The sequence below is a fragment of the Eutrema salsugineum genome, unplaced genomic scaffold (assembly GCF_000478725.1).
Source record: "Eutrema salsugineum unplaced genomic scaffold, Eutsalg1_0 scaffold_4, whole genome shotgun sequence".
Taxonomy (NCBI): Eukaryota; Viridiplantae; Streptophyta; class Magnoliopsida; order Brassicales; family Brassicaceae; genus Eutrema; species Eutrema salsugineum.
In genome coordinates, this window is record NW_006256686.1 from 13,263,283 (window position 1) to 13,282,234 (window position 18,952).

The 18,952-nt window shown below is 35.0% G+C and overlaps 1 non-coding gene and 1 pseudogene across 1 annotated transcript; both read right to left on the reverse strand.

Moving 5' to 3' along the window:
- Positions 1–2,616: 2,616 nt before the first annotated feature.
- Positions 2,617–2,723, reverse strand: LOC112084685. Its single transcript, XR_002898346.1, has one exon. It is a non-coding gene; the product is annotated as a small nucleolar RNA R71 (small nucleolar RNA).
- Positions 2,724–11,310: 8,587 nt separating this feature from the next.
- Positions 11,311–12,194, reverse strand: LOC112084548 (annotated as a pseudogene).
- Between the last annotated feature and the right edge of the window lie 6,758 nt (positions 12,195–18,952).

The following is an 18,952-nucleotide window of genomic DNA, read 5'->3' on the forward strand; positions in this document are numbered from 1 at the left end:
CGGGCTTGTCTTCGGTGTTGGTTTTTGGGTTGAATAGGGCGGCTATTTGATATATTCATAATTTGCATAATTAGAATTGCATTTTTGGTCCAAATATTGAGTCTCATGCATACATTTAGGTAGTTTTACATATATTTGTCTTTGCTTTTGTCTTTGGTTAGGAATTGCATTAGTTCCTAGAGAGTTTTGCACTTTTGGAGTGTTTACAGGTCATTTGGAGCTAATTGGGAGCAATTGGAACAAAAGCCATGAAGAGACCATCACCTTATGTACATCAGACTCGGACAAGTGTTATGGAGCCGACGATCCCTCAAATTTATCACCTGAGAAGGAGGACTTTCACAAGGATTCAGCCTCTGGTGTCTTCATCAAGAATCCATAGGGTTAAGTCTAGTTTCCATAACACTTTAGATCGTCCTATTTGGAGTTGTGAGCTGAAAGTTATGGCGATCAGAAGCAGTACATGTCTCGGAGCCGATAAAGGACCAAAGCAACGCGCATCAAAGAACCGGTGGAACAGAGCCCTTGCCGACATCATACGGGGTCGAGCCCTTCACTAAAAATGGAGCTGAGGACGTCATCTGGTTCGTGGAGTTGGAATATCAAGGTTTGGACCAGCTAGAAGGGAGTTATGAAGGATTTGGTGCAAGCGGTTTGCATTCATATCGAGAATAAATACCGACCAGAATTTGGTCGATATGACCTTGATCCCTTGACGGTTTTTCTTGGATTTTGGGAGCTCAGAGCCAAAGAAATGTCGATATGCTGCACCAACACAATTATGCTCGGTATTGGCCCCCTGAAGTCCTTCATTACACTGCACCGAGGAGCTACACCGAGTGAAACCTGCTCAGTGTTGAATTTCAGAGATTTTATTCTCTCTGTTAGAGAAAGCTTTTATTCTCTTTGTTTCTTTGCCTCTTTGGGTGAAAACCTTTGTGATTTTTTAAGAGATACCTCGTTTTTGATCAGTTCAGGCTGTTTCTTATCATCTCTTCTTCTTATCTTTACTTATAATCATGATTAACATCACCTCTTGCAAAGGAAATTGTGTGTTCATCATGATTAGTGAGTAGTCTTCTTTTAAGCTTCTAGGTGTGTAGATTAGGGTGCTTAGATGTTTGATTTATGATGTTTAGGTTCTAGATTCTCATTTCTTTTCCTTAATTAGCTGCTTCTAATGCCATGTTTCCTTGAGAAAGTGAAATCTGGGTTCCTAGGCATTTCATGCACCAAAAGTGTTTGATGAAATGCCTGAATGAGGTAACTTAAGGGGTTATGTTTTAAATGCCATGGGAATGTTTGTTTGAAGCATAAATGATATGTTAGAACTGTTTATTAATGCATATTGATCATCATTACCACTAATGAGAGTTAGGTTTGAATGCTGATTGATATAGTGATCATTGTCTTGGGAAAGGAATGGTCTTGCTTTGAGTTCTATGTTGATTGGAATTTGAGATTATGTGATGCTTGTTTTATCTTTCTATATAAGATTCAGTCTTTCTTAGCTCTTATTTTGATGCACAAAGAGGCTGTTTGATCATATTAGACTTGGAACCTTAAGCTTGTTGATTGCTTATTCACTAATGGGAATTAGTCTTGATTAAGTAACTTGCAAAGTGATTTCTGTCATGAGAATGAATTAATCTACTTTGGAAGTCTAGACTAAAGAATTGCAAGTGTCTCATTGTTTGCTTAACATTATAAACTAGCATTGAAAGCACCCTGATCAATGATCACATCTAGAGGTTTAACTTTATCTTTATTTTGAATTGTCTTATTTAGTTTCTCTTGTTTGCTCTGTCCTTAATCACTGCTTGTTCTTGTTGTTTTATGTTTTAGATCACCTTGTCACCAACCTGTTTAATTAGACTTGGATTAAGATAGTTCCATATAGTCTTGGTGTCTAGATAATCTTCATTTGGATTGACCCTCAAGTGCTACAACACAAGAGGTTAATTGACCTTAGTAGGCTAAAAACCTACTATCAATTTGGCGCCGTTGCCAATTGGAGATTCATTCTAGCATTAGGTCTTTGGATCATCTTGAGATCAAGTCATTTTATTTTGTTTTACTGATTACCTTTCCAGTGCTGTCTTTGTTTTCAGGTGTATGAACACCAGAAGTCAAGCAAGAAGACAAAGAGAAAGAGCTGAGCACATTGAGAGGTTGGGTATGGATCAAGGGCAACAGGCTCATAGTGGTAATGGAAATCACCAGGATCAGCAAGAGGGTCCACCACCACGTCCAAGACAAGTTGTAGGAGCTGGTGATAAGGCCAATGCACAGGGTCAGAGACATGGGATTCAGGCTCCAACACCTGCAAACGATTTTGAGATCAAGTCTGGCCTGATCAACATGGTGCAATCAAACAAGTTCCATGGTTTGGCATTAGATGACCCATTAGATCACATTGACAACTTTGACAGAGTTTGTGATCTAACTAAGATGAATGGAGTGAGTGAGGACAGTTTCAAGTTAAGGATATTTCCTTTTTCTCTAGGAGACAAAGGTCATCAATGGGAAAAGTCTCTACCTCAAGGATCAGTCACAACATGGGAGCAATGCAAAAGAGCATTTCTAACCAAGTTCTTCTCTTCATCAAGAACAGCAAGGTTAAGAAATGGAATATCAAGTTTTATTCAGAAGAACCATGAATCCTTTTGTGAGGCTTGGGAAAGATTTAGAGGGTATACCATGCAATGCCCTCACCATGGATTCTCAGATTCTCAGCTGTTAAGTACCTTCCTACAGAGGTGTTTTACCAAAGGTCAGGCTCCTCTTGGACACTGCTTCAAATGGTAATTTCACGACCAAGGAAGTCAATGATGCCATGACCCTTGTAGAGAATGTAGCTCAGAGTGATGAGATTTATGGATCAGATTTTGACAGGAATTCAAGAGGTGCTGTGAGTGCTGACGAGGAAAGGACAAGGAAAGACATCTGATATCTCAATGAGAAGCTAGATAAACTTCTCCTAGCTTCTCATAAGTCAGTCAACTTGGTTAGAGATTTGAATCATGTGTTTCAAGATACATTTCAAGGGGAAGACATCACAGCTGAGGTAAACTTTATAGGTGGACAACAAGGTTACCAAAAAGTCTTTACCTACTACAAGAATCACCCCACCCAGAACTTTCACTCTCACATCAATAGCCAACATGGTTTTGTCCATCCCCAACAGCAAAGCCTCCAACAGAGCTCAGGGAATAAGGATCAAGAAGTACATAACCTGGTCCAGCAAATTCTCCAAGGTCAAGCAAGTGGTGCCATGGACTTCAACAAGAAAATGGCAGAGATTAATAACAAGGTGGATTGCACTTATTCTGATCTTCTAACTCAACTTTCAACCTTGGCTTCCAAAGTCAAGACTCTATAGAACAACAAGGGCCACTGCAGTTTTCAAGCTGAAAGATCTTTACCAGGGACATCAGCTGCACATAAAATAGAATACTGCAATGCAATCCTCTCAAATGATGAGAATCATGTTGTTGTCCAAGAAATCGAGGATCTTCTCCATGGCAATGTCTCAAGTGCAACAAGCCTGAAAAAGATGATGAAGACACCATCATAGAGGAGTTTGAGTTCCTTTTATGTGATCTCAATGAGGACATTGAGAAAAAATGTGGGGAGGCAGCTTGTTTTGATATGAAAAAGAATGATTCTGAGATTGCTGAAGGAAAGGATCATAGAATGGTTCAAGGAAGGACATCTAATGGAGTCTCTAGCACTAGTTCAACAAGGGTGAAACCCAAATCTATTCCCAAGCTAGGTAATCCAGGAAAGTTCTCCATCTCATGCTCTCTTGAAAGTTTGAAAGGGACAATGCTTTGCGTGATTCTGGATCAAGCATCAGTGTAATGTCTTTAGACATGGTGGAGAGACTAGGGATCAAGAGTCTTAAGCATCACCCCATGTTAATCACCTTTGGAGATTCATCCTCAAAGAAACCATATGGAATCCTTGAAGATTACCCATTGAAGAATGGTGAATGCACAGTTCCAACTGATTTTGTAGTCATGAAGATGAAGAAGACCAAAGAGCTACCTCTTTTGCTTGGAACTCCATTTCTGAACACCACAGGAGCAAGGATGGACTTTGATACTCAAAGAGTGGTGCTTACTAAGGTAGATGATGAAGTACCTTATCCTCTTAAGCCTTCTCTTACTGGGTTTTGTGGAGTTATATCTGATGATTCTGATGAGTTGAAATGCTATGGGATCATGTATGTGGGGAGTATTGGAACTATAGAAGAAGCTCAACCCCTTGCATCTGTTGAGAAAAAAAAAGAATCCCTAATAAGACCTGATCTTGAGTTTGAAGGGGATTTCTTTAGTGATGATAAAGCTTGCTTGGAATCTCTATCTCCTACACCAAGTGAGAAGGAGATAAGCAGCAACAAAGGCAATGGCTCAGGGTCTCAAGACAAGAACCCACCAAGCACCAGACCATTCACTCTTGAGTCATCTTCTCAAGTCTTAACTCTCACTCCATGGAAGTTTGATGGTGGAGCTGTGGACTACAAGGTTAAAGGCAGTGGAAGATCAAAACCTTTTACTAAGGTCAGGGTAATCCTCACACAAGAGCTCATAGACAAAGGGTGGTCTTGTGTTCAATAGCTGATGAACAAGGCCATTACACTTGAGTTCATGGACAAGACAAGGAGAATCAAAGCTCCTCCTCTCCCTCATTAACAAAAGGTTCTGAAAAGTCAAACTTAGTGACTTAAAACAAAGTGCTCTTGGGAGACACCCCAAGCTTATCCTTTGTAAATACTCTTTTTGATGCTTTCTTTTGCTATTTTTAGGATGTTTTGATGTCTTGCTTAAATGTGGACAGGGTTCTGAGGTGTTTAGGAGATTGGACCAAAGAAAAGCTGAGAAATCGTGTGTGGAATGCATCCACACCGAGGTGATTTTACTCGGTGCATTCACTCGGTGTAACAAGGTTCGAAAGCCGAAGAAATATCGACCAGTTACACCGAGAAAATGGAGGTCGGTGAAGTGCAAAAAGTGGCCAACACTTGTCTCACACCGAGGTGATTTCACTTGGTGCAAAAACTTGGTGTATCAAGGTTCAAAAAGCCGAAGAAATATCGACCTGATACACCGAGCAAATGGAGGTCGGTGTAGAACAAAAGATGGCCAAGGATGCCTCACACCAAGGTGATTTCACTCGGTGCAAGAGGTCGGTGTAGTCAATTCTCCAGCCCCATCCCCCAGTCCTTAAGAAGGTAACACTTCAACTTGTACATAGCATTTTACATTTTATTTCTTTTCTCACTCTGCATTTTGAGTTTGATCTACACTCTTTTCTTATGCTTTTATAACACAAGGGACTGTGTTATTTAAGTGTGTGGGAGGAGTTTAGTATTGCTAACCATTTTTGTTCTTGATCTTATTTTCTTTTTCACTCTTAAGTCTCATTATGCATTCATCTAAGTGCATATAAAAACCAAAAAAACAATTGAAAAATCTGAAAATTTTTCACAAAAAAATGCTCATGTAGTTGCAATTCACATTTTAGATTGTGTCTAGGATTGCATTCATATAGGGTTGCATCACTTGCATGGGAGTAATGATAGGTTTCCTTGAGAGAACATCACATTAAGAGTTTCATTCAATGCCCAAGTTGTTAAGTCTTTAATGGTTTCATAACTTGAAAATGTGTGAGATTGTTAATGCAAGTTTGAATTGAACTCATCTCTAGTTAAAGTGATAACCCTGAACTTGACAATGCAATTATCATTTGATGCATGCTTGAATAACCATGTGGATAGCATATACATATCTAAGCTAGAAACCCTATTTTTACCACTCTCTTCCTTAGCTCAGATATCTGACTCCCATCTTTGGAGCAGTTACCTCACCTCAAACCAAAACCACTTCTTTCAAGCCAATGTTTGTGTGTGAATTGTGAGGCCACCTTGGATCAAACTTAGCAAAAAGTGTTAGGTTTAGAGCGACAAGGGTTAGGTTTCATGTAGATTAGTTCCAACATTAAGGAACTACTAGGTCTAGGCTGTGAAATAAGTGTGGGGGAGAGGTTTCTTTGAGTGAGAGTTTTGAGAGGAAAGATTTTTGAGAGAGAAAAGAGAAAGAGTATTGAATATGGGAGTGATGAGAGCTACGGGTTTTAAAAGAAAAGAAAAAGGTTTTGGGTCTAGTGTTTTTAAAAAGTAAAGAAAGCTCTAAGTGTTTTGAAAAGAAAAAGCTTCTAACCTCTAAGTGTAAAGAAAAGAAAAGAATCCAAAGGCTCATGTGTTTAAAAAGAAAGTGAGAGGTTAGAGGAATTAAATAAGAAAAGAGAGATAAGTGTAAAGAAAGATCCCAAGAACCAATGTTGAGCTGAACCCACATGTGCATATAATGAGCTGAGCTGAAACCACATATGCATATAATGAGATCATTTGTATCTCATAACCTCATCCCTTGGCCAAGCATGTTTGTTTATGTATGCATCATTTTGATCACTTGGTTACTGACTAATGAATGTTAAAGGGCTGAGGAAAATGAGAACTTGTGGAGATCCTGGTTTGAAATTGATGCACTAAGTAAAGTCATGCATGCATTTTAGACTTAGCAACTTGGACATTGAATGTGAATTCTTGATGTGGTTAACTCTCTCTTCCCATAGGAAATGTGAACTCCCAAACTCACAAGCTTCTTCTCATTTGATCTTTATGCTTGAGGACAAGGAAAGGAAAAGTGTGGGGGAGTTGATATATTCATAATTTACATAATTAGAATTGCATTTTTGGTCTAAATATTGAGTCTCATGCATACATTTAGGTAGTTTTACATATATTTGTCTTTGCTTTTGTCTTTAGTTAGGAATTGCATTAGGTCCTAGAGAGTTTTGCACTTTTGGAGTGGTTACAGGTCATTTGGAGCTAATTGGGAGCAATTGGAACAAAAGCCATGGAGAGACCATCACCTTATGTACATCAGACTCGGACAAGTGTTATGGAGCCGACGATCCCTCAACTTTATCACCTGAGAAGGAAGACTTTCAAAAGGATTCAGCCTCCAGTGTCTTCATTAACAAGCCCGTTGGTCCTCCTTAAGTTTTAAATTTATAAAACCCTAGTGTCTGCAAGTGCACAGATGTACGTTGTAGGACTTAGGGTGTCGATCCACAGGGAGGATGTCTAATCTGCAAAAAAACAACATACTGGGAAGTAAGCAAACTCATAAACCAATAAAAGATTTGGGGTTTTTGGTTAAGATCCTAAACTAAACCTAATCTAGTATTCACAAGAAATGCAATGCATGATGAATTGTTAAAAGAACATCTAAAGCATATCGACTCAAACTAAAGACTTTTGAACTCATAGGTGGCAATTTAGACTTCTCCGGGTTACTCTAATCGATGTATGATGGCATTTTCAATTAGCTTCCAGACGATTTATCTTCATTGTTTCTGGGAATCTGCATTGAACTAGAATAGACATATGTATGATTAACCAACTGTCGTCACCTTAATCAACTAATCTCTTAGATCTAGCAATTAACTCTCGCTCTCATGCTAAACTTAAGATCATGCATTGGACATTGAATTTGTCTGCTCACATCTTCTCTATAGGTAGCTTTCGACTCCTATAGCGACTATGTTCTTCTGAAGCTAGGTATGGATGATCTGATACAGCACTCTCGTGGATCTGATCGATCATAGGCTCAGAGAATAGGTCATGAATCTACTCTCATGCTTTACGAATAACTTAGAAGAGTTGAGATCCAGATATGGCTAAGAACAATAGAAATCCTAATCAATATATATGCTTGTAGATATCTTCAAACAACTTGACTCTCTGGGACTAATCTACATGATGCAATGAATGATAAAAGACATAGAAGAATGCAAAAGAATGAAACAAAAAGGTTAATAAGATAAAAAGAACGAAGAACAATGGATATGGGGAAGCTAATCCCCATCACCATCGCCTAACCCTAGAAAAAACAAAGTTTGGTGGCTCAAAATCTCATTACAGGAGCACACACCCGTTTAGGGCTGCTAAACAATGTATTTATAGGTCCTAAGGTCTTCCATGTCTTATTTAGGGCTTCTCTGAAGAGAAATGGCGAAGTGGGCCTTGATGTTGGGCATTGTGGCTCGTCCTAAGGTCCACCGGGGGTGAGAGTCTTCCAGGACAGGTAAAATATGTGTTTCCCGCGGGTGAGAGTCTTCCGGGACTGGTGAACTGTGTCAACTTTTTCTCCATGTATCGTTTGATTGCACCGTTGGATCTTTGTGATGTAAAGTGCTATGGAAAGCTGGTTGTCTCCTCTTGATTGTCTCCAAATTTGAGCTGGATCGGACGGTGAGAAAGTCTTCATTTGAGGCTGAACTTCTGACGGTCTCACTCTGAGCTAAAAATGTGGATTTCTTCCATTTTGCCATCAAATTCCCTTTCCTGAAAAGAGCCTTGAAACTAAAAATACATGGAAATCATAATAAAAGTTCCTAAAATAAAGTAAAACATTTGAAAAAGCATTTGAAATCAATGGTGAAAAATGGTCAAAATCAGGTGTTATCAGGATTGGGTCTCCGTCTCCATCGAGCTGAGGTTGAACATCTACTCTATGATCATCCTCTCGGTCATCACCATGATCGGAATATTAATGGTTTCATTAAGGTTTTGTTTACGAGATCTCTAGGTTGGTCGCCTAGAATCGGAATATTTGTTGAAGGTTTGCGCATGGTATTCATGCACTTCCCTAAAGACAGAAAAAAACAAAAGAAAAGAAAGAGATTTCAGAAACTTAAGAAGGAACTAGAAATCCGACGTCTAGAACATAAATTAGAACAAGAAAAAATAAAAAGCAGCAAAACAAATCCTCAGCAACGGCGCAAAAACTTGATGTGTGCAGTGTGAGGGAACAAGTTTTACTCTAAAATAAACAAATGAAAGCCGCAAGTACACTACAAATCAGTTGTAGTACTTAGGGATCGAATCCACAAGGATTTGTGTGCCGAGAACTTTTCTACGGTTTCTAAGTTTATGTTTAGACAATCAGATTTTAGGAGGTTGGTGTGTGTCACGGTTTGAACTAAAACAAAAGAAAGCAAATATTCTATCCTAAAAAGCAAGTAGAATATCGAATGAAAGCAAGCAAAAATGAAGATCTAAGTAAGCAGGTAAATAATCGCTGGATTGTGAACAATAACTAAAAACGCTGGGCTTTCGGGAACTCTATGAAGATCATAATCAGTTTTAACAACTAGGGCTATAGATTGGGATTATTGGATAGTGTTCTAGAGCTAGAGAACGGCGGTATGACTACGTCACTGGCGTGATCATAACCAGCTGTCTCTCGCAGCCTTGACCAGTAGGTTTCCATTATGTCCCTGGAAGGGAGAAAACGCAGGAACTTGTATAGGACTCGTCAATATTCACGACTCACCCATATATAGGTTTCCACTTTTATGGCAGAATTGCCTGTTTCATTCTACGTTGGATACTTAATGAAAACTTTCGCAATAATAACTATCTAGATCAAACACGAGGTGATCAATCAAGCATACATGCATTAAGAACAAGAATAAATGAAGAACATAAAATAAAATCCCAAATCTAAAAACCAAGATGTCTTATTTGATTATGACAACCCCTTTCGGGAATCCTATGCCTAACTTGGGATCTACTCATACATAGTTGAAGTCGACATCATCATTGGTTTTTAAAGAAAGCAATCAAAAATAATAAAGAAAAAAAATGAAAGAAAGTTTTTCTACTGATGAACTCAAGGTTAAGAAATTTTCTCTACAAATCGCTAAAAAGGCTAAGAAAAGTTGTCTCTATAAAAAATAAGGAAGAGATATCTAAAAACGACCTAAATGACAAGTATTTATAGTCTTCAATACTCCAGGGCATCTAGGGTTTCAGAATTGAGGTTGGGAAATGATTTGGGCTTCAGAAATGGGCTTCTTAAGTCGGAGATAGTCGGCTGTGGTCGCATGATGTGTGACCATGGTTAATGGGTGTTTGGCCGCGTTTGCATAGCCTTGGCCATGGTAAATGGCTTGTTGGCCGCGGTCTCGTAGCTTGCTGGCAGTTTTCAAATGTCTCCGGGGTAAATAGAATATCTTGAGATCCAACCGTCAAAATGTCTCCAAACCAAGTGCATTTGAAAGCTGGTTGAGTCTTCTGTTAAGTGTCCAATTTTGGGGGTGATCAGACGGTGAGAAAGTTTTCGTCTCTCCTTAGTTCTGATGGTCTGAATTTATCCAAAATAGTTTTTTTGTTCCAATTTGCACCTCTTTCTCCCAAATTACCTGAAAAGTATTTTAAAATCCGAAAACATATAAATCCTTTGAAAACCTTTGAAAATGGAGTAAAAACACCTGCAAAAGATATTAAAGTGATGTATAAAAATGGTCAAAATCTGGTGTTATCATTTAGCTCCCAAGTACAGGTGTATTCGTAAGGGTCGCACAGTTCATTTGCCGTATGATTTCTAAGTTACAGTTCTCGAACTTATTCTCTAATACTTCTTTAATGCTTGTTATGTTCTCTATCATGTGCAAGTGAGAGATATTGGTTTATGGTCGGTTTACGTCCATGATTTCGCAGCATACCAAACATGTTTAATTAAACCAGCAGTTATAAAAAGTTAGTTCTTATAACTTTCCTAAATGAACAGTTATGACTCTACAGATTGTCTTTTTTCATTAAGTATATATATGAAACATTGTAACTGTTGGAACAAGTGTGTGTTTACAAAAGTTGGTAACTGTTGGTAAACAAAAAAAATATAGAGGAGAGAGAAAACATTTTAGAGGGAAAAAGGTTGGAGAAATCAATTGGAATGACATTTGGAAAGTGATACATGGTTGATTTCTATATGTGATCTTTTCTCTGATCTCTGCGTCCGTTTTCAAATCATATCAAGTTATATTCATCGCTAAATTGGGCTAAGGTAATGTTTAGTATTCACGCTTTCACATAAAACTGTTATACTCTAACTAGTTTTATCTGAAAGTATAATATAATTAGTGTTCATTTCATTTATCAAGTGTTGTGAGACAGAAGAGATAAGTAATGTCTCTTGTATTCTTAAACATATTCAAACTGACATACTAAAAGCGTTTAATGAATTAAGGAGAGAGATCTTCATCTTGAGTCTTGACCCTGCTTCATACCTTCATTATCAGTGTTCATATTCTGACTATCAATGTCTATAATTTACTTTACATATCAGATTTGCCTATTGTTCATGGTGCCTATATTTATTAATTTATAGGTGCGAATGAGAGACTTATTTCTATTGTTAGATATCAGAAACTACTTTATAAAACGCGGCATGATATGATTACAAAAATGAGAAGTCTGTCATTAGAAATGTGAAAGAAAGATAACCACTAGTATGAAAAAAGAACATAAAGGAATGTACAATCAATTTGATTCGATTTGTGTAATTGAGATCATTCTTATATGTCCTAATATACCCCATTAAATTCCACTAAGTTACAATATTCTCCCATTGATAAAAAATGAATTTCAAATTTTCAGAAAATAAAAGAAAAAATCAGGGACGCAGATCGTCGCCGAAAAGGTAGAGGAGCCGTTCGACGGCCTAACTAGGTTGGTTATTGGTAGGCCAATCGGGAATCCACGTCGTGTTAGCAGGAAGCAACAGTGTTCTACAGAGCGGGCAGTTACGGTGGTTATCCTCATCGCCGCCACGACATTCATAGTCAAGCCACCGGTCAATACAGTCGCGATGGAACACGTGGCTGGAATTCCTGAGCTCTCTGATATCGTCATCGTCTTAGGCACACCGCGCACGAGTCCCTGATCATCGAAGCCGGAGATCTCTCCACCACGTCGCAAAACATCGTTACGGCGAGGGATTCTTTGATAGTCTACGATGAAATCGAAGGGGAGACGGATCTGGATTCGGAGACGGATGTTCTAGATCGGTAACAGAGGATCTAGGCGAAAATCCATCATAAAACGGCAAAAATAACTGCCGTTTTGTAGAGAACGTGGCTGACGATGAGACAAGTCCTTTCGTTGAAGAGAGAGAGAGAGAGAGAGAGCTGTGTTTATAAAGGAAAATAAAGCTGATTACGGTTTGATGGTGGCTTTTTATAAATGTTTAAATATTGTAATAAAATTTATTAGAATTTTTTTTTTCATCACGAACTATATAGGTGTCAAGTTTTCTGTTGTGATGATCTGTCTCCATTTTTTTTTTAAAAGAAAAACTTTGAATCTTTTGTTCTGGAGGATAAATAATCTGTATGTGATATTAGTGAATTTTAAACGAGTGAAACCTTATACAAAAGATGGTCAACTCTTTCCATATGGAGATGACACATGTCACATTTAAAAAAATTGATTAATAAAATTTAATATTAAATTTCAAATCACTAAAAAAAATCCAAAAGACTTTTGTATTAATTGACTCTTAAATAATATTTATGTAAATATTAAACAAGAATTATGTTATAATTAATTAAAAATTTTGATAAATTTTATTTTTATATAAGTCTAAATTATTTAATAATATTCAATATGTATTTAAATTAATTTTATTTTTTTATAATAAGATACTACCAAATAATAAATAATGATTATATTAAATTTTAAAATTATAAAAAATAAAAATTTAAAATAGTTGAACCATTCATAAATTTTAATATTAAGTTTGAAATCATTCAAAAACTGAAAAACTGTTTTTATTAATTATTCTTAAATAACATTTATCATAAATGTTAAACAAAAATTTATGTTATAATTAATTAAAAATATTGATGGATATTTATATTATTTTTATATAACTCTAGATTACTTAATAATATTCAATCTGTATTTTAAATTAATTTCTAAAATAATTTACAATAACATATTAACAAATGATGATTATATTTAGTTTTTTAAAATATAAATTTAAAATAGTTGAAAAGAAAAATCTGCACATACGTGCGGAAACTTCTGAACAAAACTCAGACTAGTCTCTGAATTTATGTAGTATCGAGTATTTGTATCATTTTAAGTATTTGTAGTAGAACAAAGTATAGGGTCTGATAGTTTGTTAACTTAGGCTCATTTACTCTATTTTGTTCTCAATCAAGTGGAAAAAAAAACAGAAAAATATTTACTCCATTTTATTCTTTTTTTGTCTTTTCTTAACAAAATGAAAAAAATTTTATGCCTCTCTTTTGAAGAGGGAAATAGCGTAAAAATAAAAATAATAAAAAACTAAAATATTTTAATTTATTTAGTTTTCTGCTTTTACTCTCTCATAGTCTATCACATAGCTACACATCCCAACTTTCAAAATATATCTATAACTACACCAAATATTGTAATGACATGCATCAAATAGCATAAGTTAATTATGTTACCAACACCATACCACCAAATTTAAAATTTCTTACTGATAATCTTTGAAGAAATCCATATAAATCTGACTAAATCAGGAACTTTTGGTTTATGTCCAATTTGATTTCCACCCAAATTCTTAATTTTTGAGTAGGGTCAGAAATCAGTTTGTATATAACCAGGTTAATTAAGTTAATGCCTGTTTTGTAGGATCTCTACGAAACTCATTTGAGATTTAACCCTAAGAATTTTTTTAATTTGATGGTTTAATAATATAATTAACTTATGTTAGTTTGTGCATGTCACCATATGACTACAATACTTGGTGTCGTTACATATCTAAACTATTAAAAGATATATATACATTTAAACTCAATAGAAGATAATTTAATATTTGCATCCAATCACTCTTTATATAATTTTATTAAAATATATTTTCTTATATATTTAAATTTAATTCTGAAAATACATATATATTATTTTATATTTTCTAAAAAATATATATACTATAGTTTTAGGTTAATTTAAATTTCCTAAAATGTAGGTTAACTTAATAAAATTTTGATAAAAATTATTTTATTTATATTTATAATTAATTCCAAAATTTCAAATATTAATTTATATTATTTTATATTTCCTCAAATATAGGTAATATATCACTTATCAAAAATAAAAATATTAGTTTTTGATTTATCTTTACAAGATAATTTAGATATTCAAATTTAACTTATGCAGTATTATGAAAGGAGGGATTAGGATAATATTTTTATAATCATTGTCTTTTATAATTTGATTTATCAAAACATACAAAATAGTGATCTGACTTGACGCAGATTAAAAAGATGAATAAACTCATTTTAATATTTATATATATTATAGTTTTGTTAGATAAAAAATGTTGGTATCATTTAAAGTTACAAAAAGTTTGTATCATTAAAACTAATTAATTTTTTTACTTACACGGTTAGAAATTAAAAATTCAATATATTTGATCGTAAACACTTAAAGACAATTATAATTCAGTCTAAAAAAAATTGATTTAATGTGGACGCACAAATTAGAATCTAGTCTATATTATTAAAACAGATATATTTTTGGTCTTTGCATCTAAACATTTCTTTTTTTTTGTTTGTTAATAAATTCTATTTGGAACCTGTTTTAATATTAATCTAATTTGATATAATATTTAATTTAAATTTAATTTCGAAAACATATATATTAATTTATTCTTTTAGATTTTCTTAATAATATCTTAGATATTTTGAAAAAATAACAAAAAATCATTTTTATTATATATTTACTAAAAACCAGATATTAATTTAGATTTAATTTAAATATTTATATTTAAATAATATTTTCATAATAGTCCAAATGATAAATAAATATGTTATCATATTTTTTTAATCATAATTCTTCAGCCTAAAATTTTAAATATTCAAAATTAGTAAATATATTCCATATTAGATAGTACTACAATAGACCGGATTAGAGTTATGTTTTGATAATTATGTTTTTAAGTGTGTTAGTTTATCAAAAATAGGTAAGATCATCAGTTGATTTAAGGTAATTAAAAGGCTAGTTAGCCTATTTGAACACTGATATATAAAATGGTTACACAAAATTTACAATTAGTATTACATAGACATATATTTAACTAACTCATATTCTTATTCTACTAATATACAAAGATTAGTATTAAAACATATAACAATTTTTTTATAGAAAAAATAAATCTAACTAATTACATTATAAATACAAAATACATTATAAAATTTGATTAAAAAAAATTTTTGCGCAGACACATGGATTTAGAATCTAGTATATTTTTAGAGGTGGATGTGTAGCCATGTGATAATGATCATTTTTGCATTGTAGCTGATGAGGAAAATTGGCTTTTTCCAACCTCAATTTTCAGAAATTGTTAAATTTATGCCTAAACGTATGTATTAGCATAAACATATTTAATTGTTACAATAACTTGAATTTCATATTTAATCTTTATTTTTTGTGTGAAAACCAATTTCCGTCCAATTACTGTTAACGATCCGTCAAACGACGTCTGCCTGACATCCTCGTAAGCAATGATGTCGTTGTGGGCTGTTATAGTTCAAAAAAAAAAAAAAGACAAAACAAAGTTGTTTTGCCGAAAACAAAACTTATTTTGTCATTTAAAAACAAACAAAAAATTGTCTTTCTTCTTTCTCGGAACAATTTCCGAAAGTTGAAGTGGAAAAAACCAAATTCCCTTATCTCTGTGCTGAATCTTTATTTATTTGTTTCATTTTCTCCACAATGAGCCGATCTTTCTCATTCTTCTCCTTTGCTCTCATCTTCTACCTCTCCATTCACCAGCATCTTCTCTCAGCTTCCCAATTGGAAGGATTCAATGCTGAAAACAAGGATGTCTCCGATGATTCCTCTGACATTCACCACTCTCTCCCTCTGCCTACTATCACCCAGTCTCACTCTTCACATCCCGATATAGAACCGTCTTCTGATGACTCCAACTCCGATCTCATCTCCGAATCAAACCCCGAGCCTGAAACCGATTCTGTAAGTTCCGTTTCAATGCCGTTTAATTTCTGGGATGAAGACGAGTTCCAAGGATTGCCGGTGAAGATAGCAACGGCACAGACTCTAGAGTCTCCGTTGATTGCAGAAAACACAACGGAGAATGTAGATCCCAAAGCTGTTTCGCTTACGTCTGTTTCTTAATCGCTCTTGGAATCAACTACTTCATTGGTAAACGTGAGAACAAGAGGCTCGCTTTAGTATGGACAGCGAATTTCGCTTCCAAGAACACTATATTCCAGAAGAATTTCAGCTTGCTTGAGTTAGTGAAGGAGAGGAGTCGCCATTGTTGCTGAAATAAGCGATGAATGTGTTCAAATGGAGTTGACAAAACGATGCAAAAGAAGGTGATAAAACGACGTTGTTTTGTTCTTGTTTTGTCATTTAAAAAAACTCTTTGACAGTCTAAAACGATACTATTGCTTATGTGGCATCCACATAGATGTATTTGACGGATTTTTAAAAGCAATTGGACGGAAATTAATTTTTGCACAAAAAATAACAATTAAGTATGAAAATCAAATTATTACGACGATTAAGTATGTTTACGCTAATACATATGTTCACGCATAAATTTAACACTTTCCGAAAGTTGAGATCGGAAAAAGCCAATTTTCCTAGCTGATGATCATTTTTTTCTTAGTCATTTGATCACGGTAACTCGGTTTTTAATCTATTTTATTTTTAAATGTATAATGATTTGAAAATAATTTTTTTATAATGTCTAATGAACTAAACATGTATTTATTCATGCATGAATCCATAATATACATTATTGACTCGAGATGATTTATATTTTTATTATTAGGCCTGCATGCGTACGTGCCATCTTTGTTGAAATTTAAAAATTAAGCGTTTTTTCGTCAAGAAAAAATATTAAGCCTTCTAACGTATATGCATATGCCATATAGCAATAGCAGTTACAAAAAGAATTCAATTGTGATAGACATCAACCAAGTTACAGCACAGTGGTTTTGCTTTTTGTTTTCGGTTTACTTTATAAATTCCCGTAAGACTCACTGTACTTAAATGGCAAGACTGCAAAGTGATGTTTGCAATGAAGTTTTAGTAGGATATCAAAAGAATTAGAGAAAGGTTCTAAATAAGAAAGAATAAATTGGGTGGAGACAATCCCAACCCTCTCAAATTCGGATGTTGAGGATGTCGAGGCTTTCTTCTTTTGAAGGTTCTAAGTCGGAGATTTGAGACACATACGACGGTTGTAAAGTAACAATACTTGAGATTAAGAATACTTAAAAACCTTAATTACCGTAGAAAAATAACTCAAAACCTAAAGCTTCCCAAACTCTCTCTAATCTCATGAGATTGCCACACATTGACATCTTCATATATATATATATATATATATATATATATATATATATAGAATTATTTCCTAAATCCTAAACCAATTAAAAATACAAATATCATTTTCTTACATAACTCCTAAGTATATTTCGATAATTCCTAAATATAAGTATTCCTAATCTATTTAGGAAACTTGCTGCTAAATCTTTCTTCAAGCTTATTCCAACATTCTCTTTCTTAAGTTTGAATTCACTCATTGACACTTCTTGAACTCTTATGAGATCTCTCATCACCTTGAACTTGATTCTTCCTAGCGCCTTAGTTAAAATATCAGCTTTCTGCTCTGTTCCGGGAATATGTTCTACCAGTACTTGTTCATTCTCAACACATTCTCTAATGAAATGATATCTCCTATGAATGTGCTTACTTCGACCATGGAAGATTGAGTTCTTAGTAAGCGCAACTGAGGACTTATTATCAATGCGGACTATCACCTTTTCACACTCAGTTCCAGTGATTTGTCCGAGCAGTTCTTGCAACCAGATCGCTTGCTTTGCCGCCTTTGTGCTAGCCATAAACTCAGCTTCACAGGACGATAACACCACTGTTTCTTGCTTTTGCGAGAACCATATTATAAGACAGTCATTGAGGTAGAAGATGTGACCGGTTGTGTTTTTTCCATCATGTGCGTCAACATTGTGGCTGCTATCACTATAGTCCACTAAACCTGTTCTTTATGCTCGTCCGAATCTAAGTCCTAGTGACAAGGTACCTAGAAAGAAAATTAGGATCTGTTTTAACGCTGCATTATGAGACTCTTTGGTTCCTGCATGTATCTGCTCAAAACACCAACACAATAAGATATATCTGGCCGAGTGTGAAGTAAATATTGAAGATATCCAATGTTTCTTCTGTACTCCCTTTCATTAACACCTTTCTCTTCTTGTGCTTTAGACAATTTCAAGTTTGAGTCCATTGGAATATGAACTGCATTGCACTCCTCCAGTCCAGCTTCGATTAGAATTTTGGTCGAGTATCGATCTTGCTTCAGAGTGATGCCAGTTTCATCTTGTAATACCTCAATGCCGAGGTATTAATATGTCAGCTTCCCTAAGTCGATCATCTCAAATTTTCTGGATGTCTCTCTTTTGAACTTAAGTATCAGGTTCAGGCTTGAACTTGTGACTAGAATATCATCTACATATACAGTTACAAGGAGAAGATGCTCCTTCTCCTGCTTTCAGTATAACGATGGTTCCTTGGAGCACTTGGTAAACTTCAGTTCGCACAAAATCTTCTTCAGCTTGTTGTTCCAAACTCTCAGAGCTTGCCTTAATCCATAAAGCACTTTGTTCAACTTTTTCACCTTGTGTTCACTTCCTCTGACCACAAATTCTTCTGGTTGATCGATAAAGACCTCTTCCTTTAGCTCGCCATGTAAAAATGCAATTTTTACATCTAGAAGATGCACATGCCACTCGTTCGAAACTGCTAAGGCAAGAATAAATCGAACTGTCTCGATGCGTGCAACTAGGGCAAACACCTCGTCAAACTCGATTCCAGATCTCTGTACGTACTCCTTTGCTACGAGCCTTGCTTTTTACTTGTTAATACTTCTGTCTGAATTATGCTTTATTTTGAAGACCCACTTCAATCCAATTGCTTTTGCTCCTTGTGGAAGATCGACTAATGACCATGTTTTGTTCTTTGTAATTGATGTCAATTCTTCTTCACCTGCAT